Genomic DNA, 16,698 nt, shown 5'->3' on the forward strand with positions numbered 1-16,698 from the left:
TTGATTGAGCACTGCCCAGAGTTGGTTAAAAGATACTGTAAGGATACTGTAAAATCTCTATTCCCACCCCACTCCAGGGCAAGGATACTGCAAAATTCCCATTTCCTCCCGATCAGCTGGGACTCGGAAGGCAGAGACTAGATGGAGGCGGGGCCAGTCAGAGGTGGTATTTACTGGTTCTCCAAACTACTCAAAATTTCCACTACCAGTTCTCCAGAACTGGTTAGAACCTGCTCAATACCACCTCTGTGTAGAAATTATCCAACATTTGCTTAAATAAATTCCTGTCTCCATTGTGTTTCTTCCCTCTTTTTGGAAGGGACACTGTGGTGTAGAGAGTTAGGATTTACTCTGTGCCCCTTTTTGCTTTTTGCTATGCTATGCTATTCCTCACCTGTAAGATTCCTTTCACTTTTGTTCCCAGGCATTCACATATATGCAGGGAGCTCTTACGTTTTGACTGTCTGTTTCCAGGATGCTAAGTGTTAGATTTTTCCTATTACTACTCTAGGCACAAATATAGGTCTTTCTCCATTATATCTAATATGGATAGATCAAATACAAGGAAACATTCAATAGGCCTTAAGCAGTGGTGAAATCCAATTTTTTTTACTACCAGTCCTGTGGGCGTGGCTTGGTGGGCATGGTGTGGCTTGGTGGGCATGGCAGGGGAAGGATACTGCAAAATCTCTATTCCCACCCCACTCTGGAGCCAGCCAGAGGTGGTATTTGCCGGTTCTCCGAACAACTCAAAATTTCCACTACCAGTTCTCCAGAACCAGTCAGAACCTGCTGGATTTCACCCCTGGCCTTAAGGCTGCTTAGTGGAATACCATCAACTTATTGTGTGGCAAATGTTTGTAACAGAACCCCGAACTTTTTATTAAAACCTATTGTAGGAGGATGCAGTTATTACTGAAAAAAATAGAAAACAAAAGTTCTATTTTACTTTTTCATATATTTTTATCCAACTTTTTCCTCTCCTTGGACAGAATAATTTTGATCCTAATATTATTAACTGAAACATTTTCCAAAGCATAAGAATATTTTTCCTTAATTAGGGAAAATATCAGTATATAATTGGCATACCAGCACAGTAAGTCCAATGTGGCTAAAGTTCTGGAAGGCCGGAGAGGTTTTCCCTCCAGTCATGCAAAACTGTGCCCATTTTAGAATGAAATTTAATGTTGTCAGCTTTTCTTATCTTTTGTAGCCAAATAATTGTATCATTTTTAAATCAAGTACTGCATAATCTGCTGTGTTTGGAATTTGTACTGTCTTTCTGAAACCATCTTGGAAAACAGCATTAAAGCAAGTACTAATTACTCTCATTATCTCAAACATATATGTATTTTTAATTAGTAATAGCTCTAATCTGAAAAACATTGCTCTTACAACAAATCCCTTTGGAAGCCAATACTGCATTCAGTCCAGTTTAATAGTGCGATTCTACCTACCACCTGGACAGATCTGAGGAAGAAAGCTCATTTAAAGACTTCTTGGCAGAAAAGTTTCATTTTCTTTAAAGTTGTTATTACTCTTTGAACACTTTCCATTCAATAGGTAAGAGCTGATGTGAGTGTCTGGGAATGTCCTAATCCATCTTGAGTTAGTGCTGTCCAAATCACCTCATTTTGCTTCATCTAGGTTGGAGGGATGACGTTGAAGAAACAAAAGTTACAAACATCTTACTGGTCTGAAGGAGAAGATACAAGATCACAACCCGTTCTCTTTTTTCTCTCCTTCTAATCTAGAAAAACAGATGCAAAAACTTAGAACCCTCCACAAACCAATATTAATTACAATATTAATTCCATAAATAGTTTTATTCATGTATGAGTCTGCAAATATTTGCTTCATACCTTGCTATTCAAAACAACCTTACATCATTCAACTACATCATCAAAATCTATTCCTGAAGTTTGATTTGTGATGCAAAAAAATGACTCTTTGATCAATTGATTTATTATGTGCCGTCAATCTGTTTTCAAGTCTAGTAACCATATAGAATTTATAGATAGTTTTTCTCCACAAGAATCTATACCTCACCTGTTCTTTCAAGTCTCCCAATGGTGCACTCAATACTATTGTAATCGAGTTCATCCATCTTGCTGCTGGTAATTCTCTTCTTCCCATTCTTTCTGCTATTCCAAGCATTATAGCCTTTTCTAGAGAATTGAATCTTCACATAAAATGTCCAAAGTAGGATAATTTGAGACTGGTCATTTGTGCTTTGAGTGAGAATTCTGGGTTGATCTCTTCAACGATCTCTTTGTTTGTTTTATGTTATTCTCAAGAATCTTCTCCAACACCAGAATTCAAAAGTATCAATATTCTTCCAGCTCTGCTTTTTTTTAAAATGTTAGTTTTTGCTTCCATACAGTGTCACAGGGGGTATCATAGGTTGCATGATTCTGATCTTTGTGGGTAAAGATACATCATAGCATTTAAATATCTTTTCCTTCATGGCTGCTGTACCTAGTTCAAGTGTGCAACAATTTTCTTGACAGCTTTTTCTTTTACAGTTGATGGATGAGCCAATCCAAATGTTCTTAGAATCAAAAATAAATTGTGATAAATATATAAATTCCATTGAAAAGGACAAGTCTATGCTGCAGTTCAGATGTAACAGCTTTTATACACACTAGTGGAGTAGGGTGTGATGGCTTAGTCAGCTGGAAAGACAAGATCCTGAGCTTGTCAGCTGGAAAGCTGACAGTCCAGGTTCAAGACCTGAGAGCTGCATGGTGATCTCCCATTACTTGGCCCAACTTCTACTCTCCTATCAGTTTGAAAGCATGTGAATGCAATTAGATAAATAGGTACCACTTTGGTTGGAAGGTAACAGCATTCCATGCATCTTGGCATATAGTTATGCTGGCCCATGACCACAGAAATATCTTTAGATGACACTAGCTCCCTTGCCTAAGAAACAGAGATGAGCATCATCTCCTAGAGTTGGACATGACTGGATAGGGGAAACCTTGACCTTTATGCTCACCAGAGTTGCCTCAAACTGCAAGATGGTTTGCATATAAATTTAATAATAAATAAAAATAGGTGGTATACAGTAAGCATAATAGTTTAGAGATGGTTACTCAATTTTGCTTCCCATGTACTTATTCATCTTTATAATTTAAAATCTGTATTCATTGTACAGTACACTCTAATAAATGTTACTTGGATATAAACTACTCAAAAACTATGTCTTCAACAACAAATAAGATAGTCCCCTCAAAAGCATGGGTATTTTAAATCTAAGCTATCTAAGTGTAGCTGTTTCCTCTAAAACACATACACAATGAAAAGGAGCAATAGGCAATTTGTATGCAGGCTTTGGCTCAGTGGGAATTAGAAAAATGAGTAAAAGGAGAATAAATTCAAATTAAGCTGATTGCTGTGCCAAGTTTTCTTTTTAAAAAATTACCAAATATTTTAAGTTTGAATAAGAATTGTTAGGCTGTGTGGATAAATATACCGATATATATATGTGTGTGTGTGTGTGTGTGTGTGTGTGTGTGTGTGTGTGTGTATGTGTATATATATATATATGTGTGTGTGTGTGTGTGTATAGTTAATATTTCGGGTTTCTTCCCGTGTAATTGTGGATATATCCCTAAAAGGGTAGAAGCGACGTTTCGGCAGAATCCCATCTGCCATCATCAGGCTTATGTCAGCAGTCATTTTGCACTAACTGACGTTGGTATTTCAAATCTGGTGCTGGTATTCTGGGATGGCTTTTCATTCTGATTGGTTGGAGGTGGAGCCATCCCAGAATACCAGCACCAGATTTGAAATACCAACGTCAGTTAGTGCAAAATGACTGCTGACATAAGTCTGATGATGGCAGATGGGATTCTGCCGAAACGTCGCTTCTACCCTTTTAGGGATATATCCACAATTACACGGGAAGAAACCCGAAATATTAACTATACACACATACATACCCGTGAAAACTTACATAAACAAATATATATATATATATATATATATATATATATATATATATATATATATATATATGTGTGTGTGTGTGTGTGTGTGTGTGTGTGTGTGTGTGTGTGTGTGTGTGTGTGTCTGTATTCTTTTAATTCATAGGTTCAAATGTATAATACTTTTTTAGTCAGGGTTTTTTCCTATGTAGATCAAGTTGTTTACATGGCCATAGTGGGGTGATATCTCAAATCACCACTTTCAGGCTTTATCAGGCTTTTATTTTTACTAAAAAAGTATTATACATTTGAACCTATGAATTAAAAGAATAAATATTTGACCTTTACAGGGAGGAGTCATAAAATATGGGTGTGGCTGGCCGATGAAGTCCAAAAAGACAGAAATAGTGCTATCCCAGTCTCCCATAAGTCTCAGAACAAACAACACAATATCTCTGATAAAGCCTGAAAGTGGTAAAGTGATAATGAGCCACAACCAAGGACCAGAAGCCAGACCGCAGCTGCATCATTAGCCACTTTAAACCCCTCCAATCCATACATGAAGCAGACTGACACCCACCATGAAGAGCTCGCATGGCCACAAACACGAAGCCAAACAACAACAACGCAGCTCACCAGCTCAAATCCCCCTGCAACTCAGACTAAGCTGAGCACAACCAAGCCCTCACCCAAACAGAACACACCCCCAGCCAATCAGAGCACAACCAACCCCCCATCCAATCAGAGCACAGCCAAGCCCCTAACCAATCAGAACACACCTCCACCCAATCAGAACACAGCCAAGTTCCCACCCAATCAGCTCACACCCCCACTAGCAGTTAAAAGGAAGAGACAGCTGCGATCTCACACTGCTCCTGGAAGCACGAAGCCGAGAACACCAGCCTGAAGATGACGAATGAGACTTCGTCGAAACGTCGCCAAGACACTTCCAATTTTACGTGGGAGAAGACCCGAATAACCAAAGACCTACATACAAACACCCGCGAAAACCTGAGAAAATATATATATAAAAGCTATAATTTATACACACACACACACATACACACATATATATAAATGTATCTTCTCTTGCCAAACTTAATCTTATTTTTAAAAGCCTATTAAATACCAAATAGAATCATATAAAAGCTTATTTCAAAACATATGCTTTTCCACATATTAAAATTAATATGAATTAAAAAGTTCTTCATGACATTTTTATATCTGGGTTTCCAACATTGTGCCAAGGGATACATTCTTTGGCACCCACCAGCTTCTCTGTTCCACTTGACTTAAAAAAGTAATTTTCAGATACAATTAAAAGTTTAAAGTCTCTTTTAATAGAGTCATATTAAACAAATAATCCTTCAAAGTAAAATTCCAATCTCAAATATCATATTTAGCTCTAAGATTGTCTGAGTTTCTGCCCAGATCTCATATATAATCTTAGAATACAAAAGTCATTGATCACTCCCTAGACACTGCGGCTCAGTGGCTAAGATGCTGAGCTTGTCGATCGAAAGGTCGGCAGTTCACTGGTTCGAATCCCTAGTACCATGTAACAGGTGAGCTCCCATTACTTGTCCCAGCTTCTGCCAACCTAGCAGTTCAAAAGCATGTAAAAATGCAAGTAGAAAAATAGGGATCACCTTTGGTGGGAAGGTAACAGCATTCTGTGTGCCTTTGGCATTTAGTCATGCCGGCCACATGACCACAGAGACGTCTTCGGACGGCACTGGTTCTTCAGCTTTGAAACAGAGATGAGCATCACCCCCTAGAGTTGGGAATGGTTTTAATAATTCGAGAAGTAAATTTATGTTTGCCTTTTAATAAATGGTGTTTTGTGCTTTACCTAAATTTTTATAAACCCACACAAATTGTATATTCCAGTTTTCTCAAACTATCTTACTCACCATTGATCTGCACCATTCTGGCTGACTTTGTAGAACAGGATAATCTATTTTCAACAACTGAGAAACTGAGATCCTAGTCAGCATATACAGATTTTATCCCAATGTGATCATGAGTGCACTATGCAACCTTGAAAGGAGCAGAGCTATTGAGTGACTGTATGTGAAGCTTTCGTACTAATAGGCTTATTGCAGTGCTCCATCACAGTGAGAATATTTTCAGCTGACGGCTGGTGGCTTAATGCTCAGACAAAGGATTATGGTCCTGCAATGCTATGTATTTTAGTTTTATCAGAACAAATTGTTCTGTTGGGGTGGGGATAAATACAAAAAAAATAAAATAAAAGTGCAAATAAATTAAACTCAAACGGTGCTTGGTGGGATGAAAAACACTGAATAAATTCAGCCAGAAATGGAAAATAAAAATATATTAATCTCTATTTCTCTCTCCCCCAATTTATATTGTATGTTGTTGTTCAAATCAGAGAGTTTTCCAAAGGCATACATGAATGCAGTCAGGAAAATATTTATAATCTTCCGTATGTTCTGGCTCAACAGCTAACCAGGAAGCTTTAGAAACATTAAAAACACTTAATCAAACCAACAGATACCCTTCAGCAAAATTTAACAATTCAGGATTTTCAAAAGCATTTGTTTCTAAAATGCCTGGAATATGATCCTAACACAAAGGTCAAGGCAAATAAACAAGTAGTGTACCACCTGCATCTATTATGTATCTGTAACATGACTTCTGTTTTCACAGGATAGCATTTGAAATTCCCTTACACATTTGTCAGGGCATTGCCCTTTATAAATTTCCAAAGTATTTAAGCTTGGAAAATTATTTTAGGCATGCCTTAAATCAGTGCTTTTATATGACATAAACATCTAGTGATTAATTTGATGCTATTGAGTCATGATACAAAATCACGTTTAACTTTGGAAAAATACTTAAATGATGACTTCCCATCACCACCACCTTCTCTCTGTGATGTCAGTGATTGATTGATCTCCATTTGCCTTACAAATTCTTATCAGGAGATACAGAGGTTTACAGTTCAAATACTTCACTAACTCATAATTATGTGAAATAATGTCTGATCCTAGATGAGATAAAACTAGAAATAATACAGACGGGCCTACAGAATCAGATTCTTTTATAACACTAGAAGTAATATTCAACACTGAACACTTTTCAAAGACTGTTTTACAATATATTCATAGGAGTAACAGGAACTGGAAAGAAGAGTAGAAGGAAAGTATCTCAAAATTTCTGTGTGCCTTTCCTCAGATATAGAACAGTGAGGGGGATTATTTTTTAAGAGACAAAGGACTATTTTAAAAAAAAGTTTCTGGGATATCTTCTTTCAATTGCATTTTGAGACAGAATGGCATTGGTTGGAGAGGAAATGGCACCAGTTTAGATAGGAATGAACTGCCTATACTAAAACTCATCAGCAAAATATCCTCTTTTTATTAGCTTATTTTCACTTCATTTGAGAATTATTTGAATAATTTGAATTCTAAATCAATTGAATCCAATGGATCCTTTAATCCCACATCCACAAAATCAACCAAAATATGGAACCATTGGTTCTTCCCCTACTGATTATATCCAGGATCTGCAGAAAATGTTATGATGCAGCAGCAGACAATGAAGTTAAATTGAACAAATGATTTTATCCATTGAGGCACTATAATGACAATCTTTAGTTGTGCTATTACTCCTGAGTGTTAAAATGCTCATAGATGCTCATAATATAAAGTGAAGTAGGATCATTTCTACCACAGCAAAATAGTGGGAAGTATATGGAAAAAGTTATCAAAAAGCCTCTGAGCTGCTACCTCTGAGATAAGTACATTCTCACACTAAGGAACTGATATATATGCTTAATTCAGTTGCAGGCGAGGCGTCGAGCCGGTCAGAGGGACCTGAATTTCCCGCACAAAATAGATACATACATAACAATAGTAAACAGGTAAACCAACTAAAATATATACATATATAGATAATGCATTGATGCAAAAGAGATAAAGCATAGTTAAAAGCATAGTTAAAAGAAGGACTTGGATTTAGATCACAATTTACTACTTTTTATATGAATTTGTTTAAGTCTCACCATTTTCCATTCAACTGTTTCAAATCCAGAGAGCAACTGCCAGAGTACTGGCTTTCGCAGGAAAAACAGTAGATTGTCTGCAAGAGAGAAGAAAGACTCTTGCTGTACAGCAGCCGTCTTGAGGAGAGGTTTTTTCAATGCACTTTTTAAAATATCTTCATTGTTTTGTTTTGTTTTTTTAATTTGCTTTTAGTTTTGTATTTTAACTTCCCCATAAATAAAATAAAACATAGAAAAAGTACACTTTTTAATAAAATTTGTTGTCAGAAAAGGTGCTATAAGACTCTTCCCAGTTTTCAGAAACAGTGGAACAGTACTGAATACTTCTGGCAATGTAAAGCAAGCTATTTAATATTTGAACTTTGTTCAACTTCTCTATTCAGTTACTAATGCAGGCATCACTTCCCAACTTTGTATCATGTAGCCTTAGAAGGAATGATTCATGATATCAAATTATAATAAAAGTTGAGAGTTTTCCATAATCAAACCAGATTTGCTCCCAGATGTTGAGCCAATATTTTCTTGTACTAGCCTAAATAATCTAAAGATGATGTACTTCTTTGCAATGGAGCAAATCCTTGTCTTTTCACAAAACAGTTCTACTTTCTAGATGGAAATATTCAAGAGTCTTTCCTTAATTAATTCATTTTAGGAATAGTGCCAAACACAACTAAAATATATGTTTTATGTGGTGCAGGTGGTTAAGGTTGCTTAAGGAACTTCTGGAGTACAGAAACATCCTTGTACTTCACACATTTTAATGTATGACTACTAAAATGGGATTTGAAGGTGAAACTTGTCACATTATGTTAGATAAACAAGCCTGAAATAAGCTAAAAATCCAACAAAGAGTTTCAAGATTTAGGTCTATTAATTTCATCAGCTTAAACATGCTTAAGTCTATTTGAGTAGTAATTGATTACACTATATTGATGTATGATCAGTAAAGATGAATAAATAAAATATAACAAACTAAAAGCCTTGTGGCATATTAAAATGTACATATTTATTGTGTCTCTTACACAGAGCCTATGGATGTATATATGCTTGCCATTACCTTTTTTTGATGTTCTTCTCTGACCTTAAATTTTTTTTAAAAAAATGAATGGGAAGCTGACATGCTGTAGAGCACTAGCCTCCAGCATCATCTTTATCTCAAAAATTGCACTTACTCCCACATGAAAATAAAACCGATAGGTGGCTACAGCCCAATAATTGTGCTCAACAGCTCAAGGAAAAATAAGAGGCAAATCCAGCTAAACATAAGAATGAATGGCCTAGAGGATTAAAGTGTAATAAAAATATTAATAAAAAAATAAAATAAAATAAAGTGTAGCGGAAATAAATGATTCTTTTAACTGTGCTTTCTCTCTTTGCATCAATGCATTATCTATATATGTATATATTTTCGTTGGTTTACCTGTTTTACTATGTTGTGAATTATATTTGGTGGAATGGGACGTGGAATATATTTGGAATTTTTTTTTTATTTTAATATTGGATAAAGTATCTAGAAAAATATATTTCCTGTTTTGTTCAGTGTTGTTTGTCCCTATCAAGTTACTCAGAGCAAAAGTATATCACACTACAAGAAGCAGTGACGGCTTAAATATGAGAAAAGATTTTCTGGTAACATGCAACTTTTAGTTAAAAGTTTTTTAACTAAAAAGTTTGATGAGATGATAATGGTCATGGAAAATATGCAGAGGCATGTAGCTTTGAATAAGATTATAAAAGGACTCTGATATGGAGGTTGCAGACCAAAGAGATATGGACCCCACAGGTGGAGAACTAACTCAGTCAATCACATACATTTGTTTGAAGTTTAAACTTGTATTCCTTTACAATACTAGAAGCTTGACTGAAGGGAGAAGTGACAAATTGTTTTTTCCAAGAAGGATTGAGGAAGGTTGGAGAATGGATTTATTATGCTTAATTGGAAACCACTTCTATTTGGACTTTGTTGGGAAGATAGACCTTACTTTGGAGACTGAATTTATTATATTTAATTAGACAACAATTGAAAGGAGATGCCATTAAGAAACAAACATGCATATTTGATCCAGGACAAAGTATCCAACTTTTGGGACAATTTGGGATTGATAAAATGCTGTGACAAATTTTCTACGAGTTGATTACAATCACAATTCGTTAGCAGGTATTGAAATTTTAACCTTGTCTCTTTTAAAATATTATTGTTCTTTCTGTTAATTATTTTTTCATTAATATAGTATAGAGATGACAGGTCAATAATTTTCAAATAGATTTATTAGTTTAAAAATTTAGGAGGACCTGTTTTGCATTGGGTTGGAATCAATACTGCAGTAACTGTACATTAGTGGGCATAATATGTGTATACGTGTTGGGTTTTTTTTCAAAAAGAATAGATTTCTCACTTCATCAGATCCTGGTTAATAACATTAGATTTAATTTGGGATGATATGGGGAAGTAGGCAAAGGAAGATACGGTAGGTATGCAAGTAAAAGTTACATGTTCATCAGATTACAACTATCAATTAAGAATTACAATGTGTTAATTAAAATTTGTTGGTCTGGCTCTACCAGACTCCCAAGTGTTGGCTACCCTAGAATCTCTCCTCCTATGTTTCTAAAAGCATCTCAAGCTCAGAATAGCCCTGTTTCCTACTCAAAAGAGTTGTTTTAAGTTGAGATTGGGGGATGGTTTTTGCTTGGAACACTTCTGAAATAGTTGCAACAGATCAGAACACTTCTAAAAAGATCAGAACAGCTTTTCACTTTAATATGCTTCCATTTTTTCATAAAGTATAAAATATTTGTGTGGGAATATTTATAGTTCTCCTTTGAAACTCATAAATAAAATGCTCAGAGTGACTAACAAAAATCTTTAACTAAAAGAAAAATATCAACAAAGAAAATAAGAAATAAATAATCAGCTCAAGATAAGAACTAACAAAAGCATAAATCTTTTGGAATCATTTTATCATCCGAAAGTTACTTGAGAAAGATGCAGGGTAATTTGGAGAAGGGATTTTATACTTTAAGCATCACAACGAAGAAGAATTCATTGTATCTACACTAATTTGGTAGTGATTGCTTGTTCTTTATAATAAGCTTTGATAATTTTAGGTGAACAATAGCTCATTTATGTAAAATGCCTAAGTACTATATATATTCATTTAGGTTTTTAGTACCGGTAGTAATAAGTATTCCACATTTCTCCTTTTGTTGTATGGGCTCTCTCTTTTTCTCTCTCCTTTTCATATATGTATATATATGCATCCTTTTTCTATAACAATAAGTAGCAATAGCAATAGTACTTAGACTTATATACCATTTCATAGTGCTTTACAGCACTCTCTAAGAGGTTTACAGAGTCAGAATATTGGTCCCAATAATCTGGGTCCTCATTTTACTTATCTCAGAAGGATGGAAGGCTGAGTTAACCTTGAGCTGGTCAGAATCGAACTCCTGGCAGTCAGCAGAATTAGCCTTCAATACTGCATTCTAACCACTGTACCACTATGGCTCTCTTAGACCTTTGGCTTGAAGAGAAGGCAAGCTTATATAAAATATTGCCACTCAAGAATCAAATTCCAAGCAATTGAGGGTTTGTTTTTTTTAGTGGTAATACCTTTAGGATACTGCTGATTTAAGAATTAAACCCATGTTCAGAATTATATAGCAATATAGATAGTCATGTGCAGTGGTGAAATGTAAAATTTGTTACTACCGGTTCTGGGGGCGTGGTTTGGTGGTGGTGGTGGGTAATATGACTGAGTGGGCGTGGCCAACTTTTTTTTTTTTTTTACTTTTAAAACCATTTTTTCTACAACCTCTTCGGCTGATTTTAAAAGCTTCTGACTATCCCAGTTGAGTTGCCTGATCGGCAGAGGCTTTCTTTTTTTTTTTTTTTAAAGCCTCTGATGATCCCAGCTGACTTGCCTGATCGGCAGAAGCTTTTTTTTTTAAGCCTCTGACAATCCCAGCTGACTTGCCTGATCGGCAGAGACTTTTTTTCTTTTTAAAAACATTTTTTCTATAATCTCTTCAGCCGAAGAGGTTGTAGAAAAAATGCTTTTAGAAGCCTCTGATGATTCCAGCTGAGACGTGCGATCATCAGAGGCTTTTTTTTTTTACTTTTAAAAGCATTTTTTCGGCCAAAGAGGTTGTAGAAAAAATGCTTTTAAAAATTAAAAAAAAAGCCTCTGATGATTGCACAGCACAGCTGCAATGGAGGGGGGGGGCAGGGATTTTTGCTACCGGTTCTCCAAACCACCCGTCTCCATCGCTACCAGATCAGGCGATCCAGTCTGAACCAGGAGCATTTCACCCCGGTCACGTGCCCTGTAAATTGGATCCAGTAAAAACTCTAGGATTCTACATTTGAAACTAATTAGAATTTCAGAAAAGCAATGTAAATCTATCTATCCTTCAGAACACATTTAAAGAAAAAAATGTGTCAAATCCATATCTTTTATTGAAAAATAATTTGCTGATAAAATGTTCAGATTATTGTTAAATAATCTGTCTTTTTAAACCAGTTACTGTGTAAAATCTTCTTACTGCCTGTGGTGTTCTAGATTACAAACAATATAATTCAATGAATTATAAATAATTTATAAGGAAAAATAATAGTTCTCCAAATAATGATTTAACTGGTGAAGGATTCTTGTCCCATTTTGCAGCTTCTGGCCACAAAGAAACAGCCTCATAATTTTCAACTCTAATTACAATAAGGAATATATTTATCTATTGTCTGTCTGTCTGTCTATCGATATAAATATTAATAATAATTGTGATGGCATATAACTGAGGACAAATAATACATTCAAATAAATATAGAAAAATCTGATTCTATTCATACTTACAAACATACTTCTGAAATGTTGCTAGGATTTTTTTTAATGCCATTTCTTTGCAAACCTATTTAAGCCAAATTCACAGGGTCTATAAAATCTCCATGTGGGCAAAAACCAATTAATCTATACTTGGGTACATGTGGTTTACAGAAATAACAGAACTGTATTCACATTCTTTAAAATTCCAGAAAGGCAAAAGCATGTTGAAACACTCTGGTGAAAGTTAATGATGACTGGTATGGGAATTTATAAACCACGTAGTATCTGCATAATATGACTGTTGATTGGGAGTTTCAGTCTAATTTCGCTTTTTGTGTGTGTGAGTTAAGTTTTCAAAAACTTATACATTGCATTCTTAATGCAAAGTTTTCACTTGGCTCAATTTGCATATGTGACAGATGTAACGCTTTCAGGAGAATTCATATTTGCTGAATAGAGAGCAATCTGTTCTATGGTTTTATTGCACTGTAAACTTTTTACCCTTTTGAATATCATCTTTCTTTTAAAAAATAATATAAACAGTGCACAAAACATGAGACAGCTTAGCTCAATGATGCAGTCATTAGTGCTGCATAATCTGATTCATTTGCTGTTTTAATAATGCAGAACATGGGTCTTGTTCTATTACATTGCTATTAATGAAGAAATGACATGCTTACAAAAGATTTACTGTATTGTGATTTGCATATAGTTATCTTTAAAAGAAAATGTAGTACTCTTGAAGTGAGATATTCAATCTGAACTATCCACACCGAACAAGACTGCCATCTTCTGTCTTAACTGATAGAAATATAAATCCAGGACAGAGGAAATATAGCTTATTATCTGCTACCCGTGATCATATGTTCTGTAGAGAATATTATTTGCTCTCACGTAGTTTCAAAAACAATCATGAACCTTGAAAGCCATTAGAACATTTTCGTAGAAATATTATTTTACAACATAGCTCTTTTGATCTGTGCTGCACTAGAAATTTTATAATAGTAGAATCATGGGGAAACATTTAACATTTGTTTTGACAGACAATAGTTTCACCTGGCATTAATAGAACATTTCTTCTATCATGATGAACAGCCCTGGCATAGAATTTCCTCTTACTTAAATTAACATTATGTTATTAACATTAACATGAAACACATGGGGGGGATAGAGGGGGGGTAGAGAGAGGAGGGGAGAGACAGAGAATATTGAAAATGTATTTCAGATTCAGGTAAATCTTATACCAATAACTTGATTTGAAAATATTTGACAATTAATGCTACAAAGATTTAAGATTTAAAGATACAACTATGTATCTGCAAAATTAGTCAGTTTCATGTGGAAGAGAAAATCAGAGATACCCTTTAGTGTACATATATAATTACCCATTTTTAAAAATGTATAAGATCATTTCTTGATCGGGATTCCGTGTGCACAGTCACTCATGCCCTCGTCACCTCTCGCCTGGACTACTGCAACGCTCTCTACATGGGGCTCCCCTTGAGGAGCACCAGAGGCTCCAACTGGTCCAGAATGTGGCCACACGGGTAATTACGGGAGCTGCATGGCGCTCCCGTATAACACCGCTCCTGTGCAAGCTGCACTGGCTCCCAATGGTCTTCCGGGTGCGCTTCAAGGTGTTGGTTACCACCTTTAAAGCGCTCCATGGCATAGGACCTAGTTATCTTCAAGACCGCCTTCTGCCACCGACGACCTCCCATTGACCCGTGCGCTCCCACAGAGAGGGCCTCCTCGGGGTGCCATCAGCCAAGCAATGCAGGCTGGTAACCTCCAGGGGGAGGGCCTTCTCTGTGGGGGCTCCACCCTCTGGAATCAACTGCCCCCAGAGATAAGGAGAATCCAAGACCTCCGTGCCTTCCGCCGTTCCCTTAAAACTTTCCTTTTTCAACAAGCCGGGCTGGCCTAACAAATCCTTTTAAATGATTTTAAATGATTTTAAATTCATTTGTCTTTTTAAATTTTGGGCCAAATTGAGATATTTCCTTTTAATCTGTTCTTAATTTATGTATTATGTATTATGTATTTATGTGTTTTTACTTGGCTGTATACCGCCCTGAGTCCCTAGGGAGAAGGGCGGTATATAAATTTGAAGTAAAATAAAATAAAATAAAATCATGTAAGATATAGAATCATCTCTAGGTTACTCTGAGCACCTCTCTATATGGTTCAGTTCACCATTATAACCAATCGTACAATAATGTGGTATGATTCTTCAGTGAAGTATATTTCCGAAAGTGCTAGCTGCAAGTAGGAGTGGATTAAAATAATTTCAAGTGACTGTAATTTTTTAAAAAATTTAACACTAACTAGAATTATCTGTATTTATTTTAGAGTTTCCAATAGACTTTGTCAACTGTTACAATATAAATATCAATTGTTTATCAATGGAGGATGCCATCTTATGACTGGGGCCATCTCCCCCCCCTCCAACCTTTTGGGATAGTTCAGACTATTGAGCACTGAGAATGATTAAATAAAAAGTAGATTAATAAAGCCAGAAGGTATCAAAATAATGAAACAGACTAACATTAGCAAACTTGTTCCATAGAAGCAAAACAAATTTGTAGAAACTGGCAAACACTTTTTATAATAAGAGTTTAAACCATAAGATATAAAAGATATATCTAGAAAGTTTAAATAAAGATTAGAGGTGTCTCTCCCTTACTTGTCCAGTAGTCATTTCATTAAATAGATCATTAGTGTTTAGGTGTTCATTCATTGTGAATTAATTAGCCCTGTCTGTTAAAGGTTGCCAGTCAGTGATAAAGAAAAGAATGTTTCACCAAAAGCTTTACTGATTTTACTCTGCTATTTGATTTCAGAATATACTTATTTATAAATACATGGGCAGGGCTATTCATATGTCACTGCTAAATATATTAGTAGTGTTTTTCAAGGTCAAAGACTGTCATTCAACATATGAGGAAAAAAATATCTGAAGGCACTTAACAACATGTAGGATGTTCATGCAGAGACAAATGATATAGGTAAGACAAGTAAAAAGGTGAAAGACTGTCTTATAATTGACAGTTGTCAGTAATTGGCACGATATTCCTGGGAAACTTTGCAGAATACTTCTGTACCATAAGAAGTATTCTGGCCAAGGATTTTGAAATCTAGGCTCTTTATAATGTTAAATCCATAATATAAGCATTCATTAAGTATTCATAAAATTAAGCAGTTTTACATAGGTTAAAGTTTACTGATATCAGATCCTTAAATGAAAAATAATTGCATGTGTCTTTTATTGCAATTTACAAGATAATTCTTAAAGAATTTCATTCAAGAAGTTTCAGATTCTGTGTTATGATAGGTATATATAACCATAGTACAGATTCATTATCAACAACTTCCATTTTCTTTTTTGTTTTTATAAAATAATGAAGCAAAGTAAATATGCATGGTTTTACAGTTTACAAAGAGCTTTGATAAAATAATCCTTTAGGAGAAGAATTGCTCTGTTCAAGTCCACTGTAAATATAAAACAAAATGGAAGAAGAACCTAAAAATAGCCTATCAGCTATTACTACTTGACCCATCATCACTACAGGGTGATCATATACACATCCCACTTAATCTATGTATATGTGCATAAATATTTATGTAAAAACATGTTTTACCTTCTTAAAGGATACTGCATTGGTGATTTTTTGTGTGTATTGGCAACATATAAATAGCCATTACAAGTTAGACTTTTAATTTTGAATCAAAATTCATTAAAATTGTCTGATCGCATATAAAAGCAGAATCAGAGGATTAAAAGAATAAATGAAAATCCATCCTGTTAGATCTGTTTGTTCCTAATAAAGAGTCATTTGTTCTGCGTTCCCTAGTTAAACAGCAGAGGGACAAAGTGCTTGGTGTTTTGGGACAGCAACATACAGGACAACTGAAT

At 35.2% G+C, this 16,698-nt stretch overlaps 1 long non-coding RNA gene across 1 annotated transcript; it reads right to left on the reverse strand.

The window, feature by feature from the left end:
• Nucleotides 1-1,420: 1,420 nt before the first annotated feature.
• Nucleotides 1,421-2,393, reverse strand: LOC148113355 (uncharacterized). The gene is made up of 2 exons (XR_015728298.1): nucleotides 2,050-2,393; nucleotides 1,421-1,750 (listed from the first exon to the last, which is right to left on the reverse strand). It is a non-coding gene; the product is annotated as an uncharacterized LOC148113355 (long non-coding RNA).
• Between the last annotated feature and the right edge of the window lie 14,305 nt (nucleotides 2,394-16,698).

This window comes from Pantherophis guttatus, chromosome 5 (assembly GCF_059756535.1).
Source record: "Pantherophis guttatus breed Tessera chromosome 5, ASM5975653v1, whole genome shotgun sequence".
Lineage (NCBI taxonomy): Eukaryota > Metazoa > Chordata > Lepidosauria > Squamata > Colubridae > Pantherophis > Pantherophis guttatus.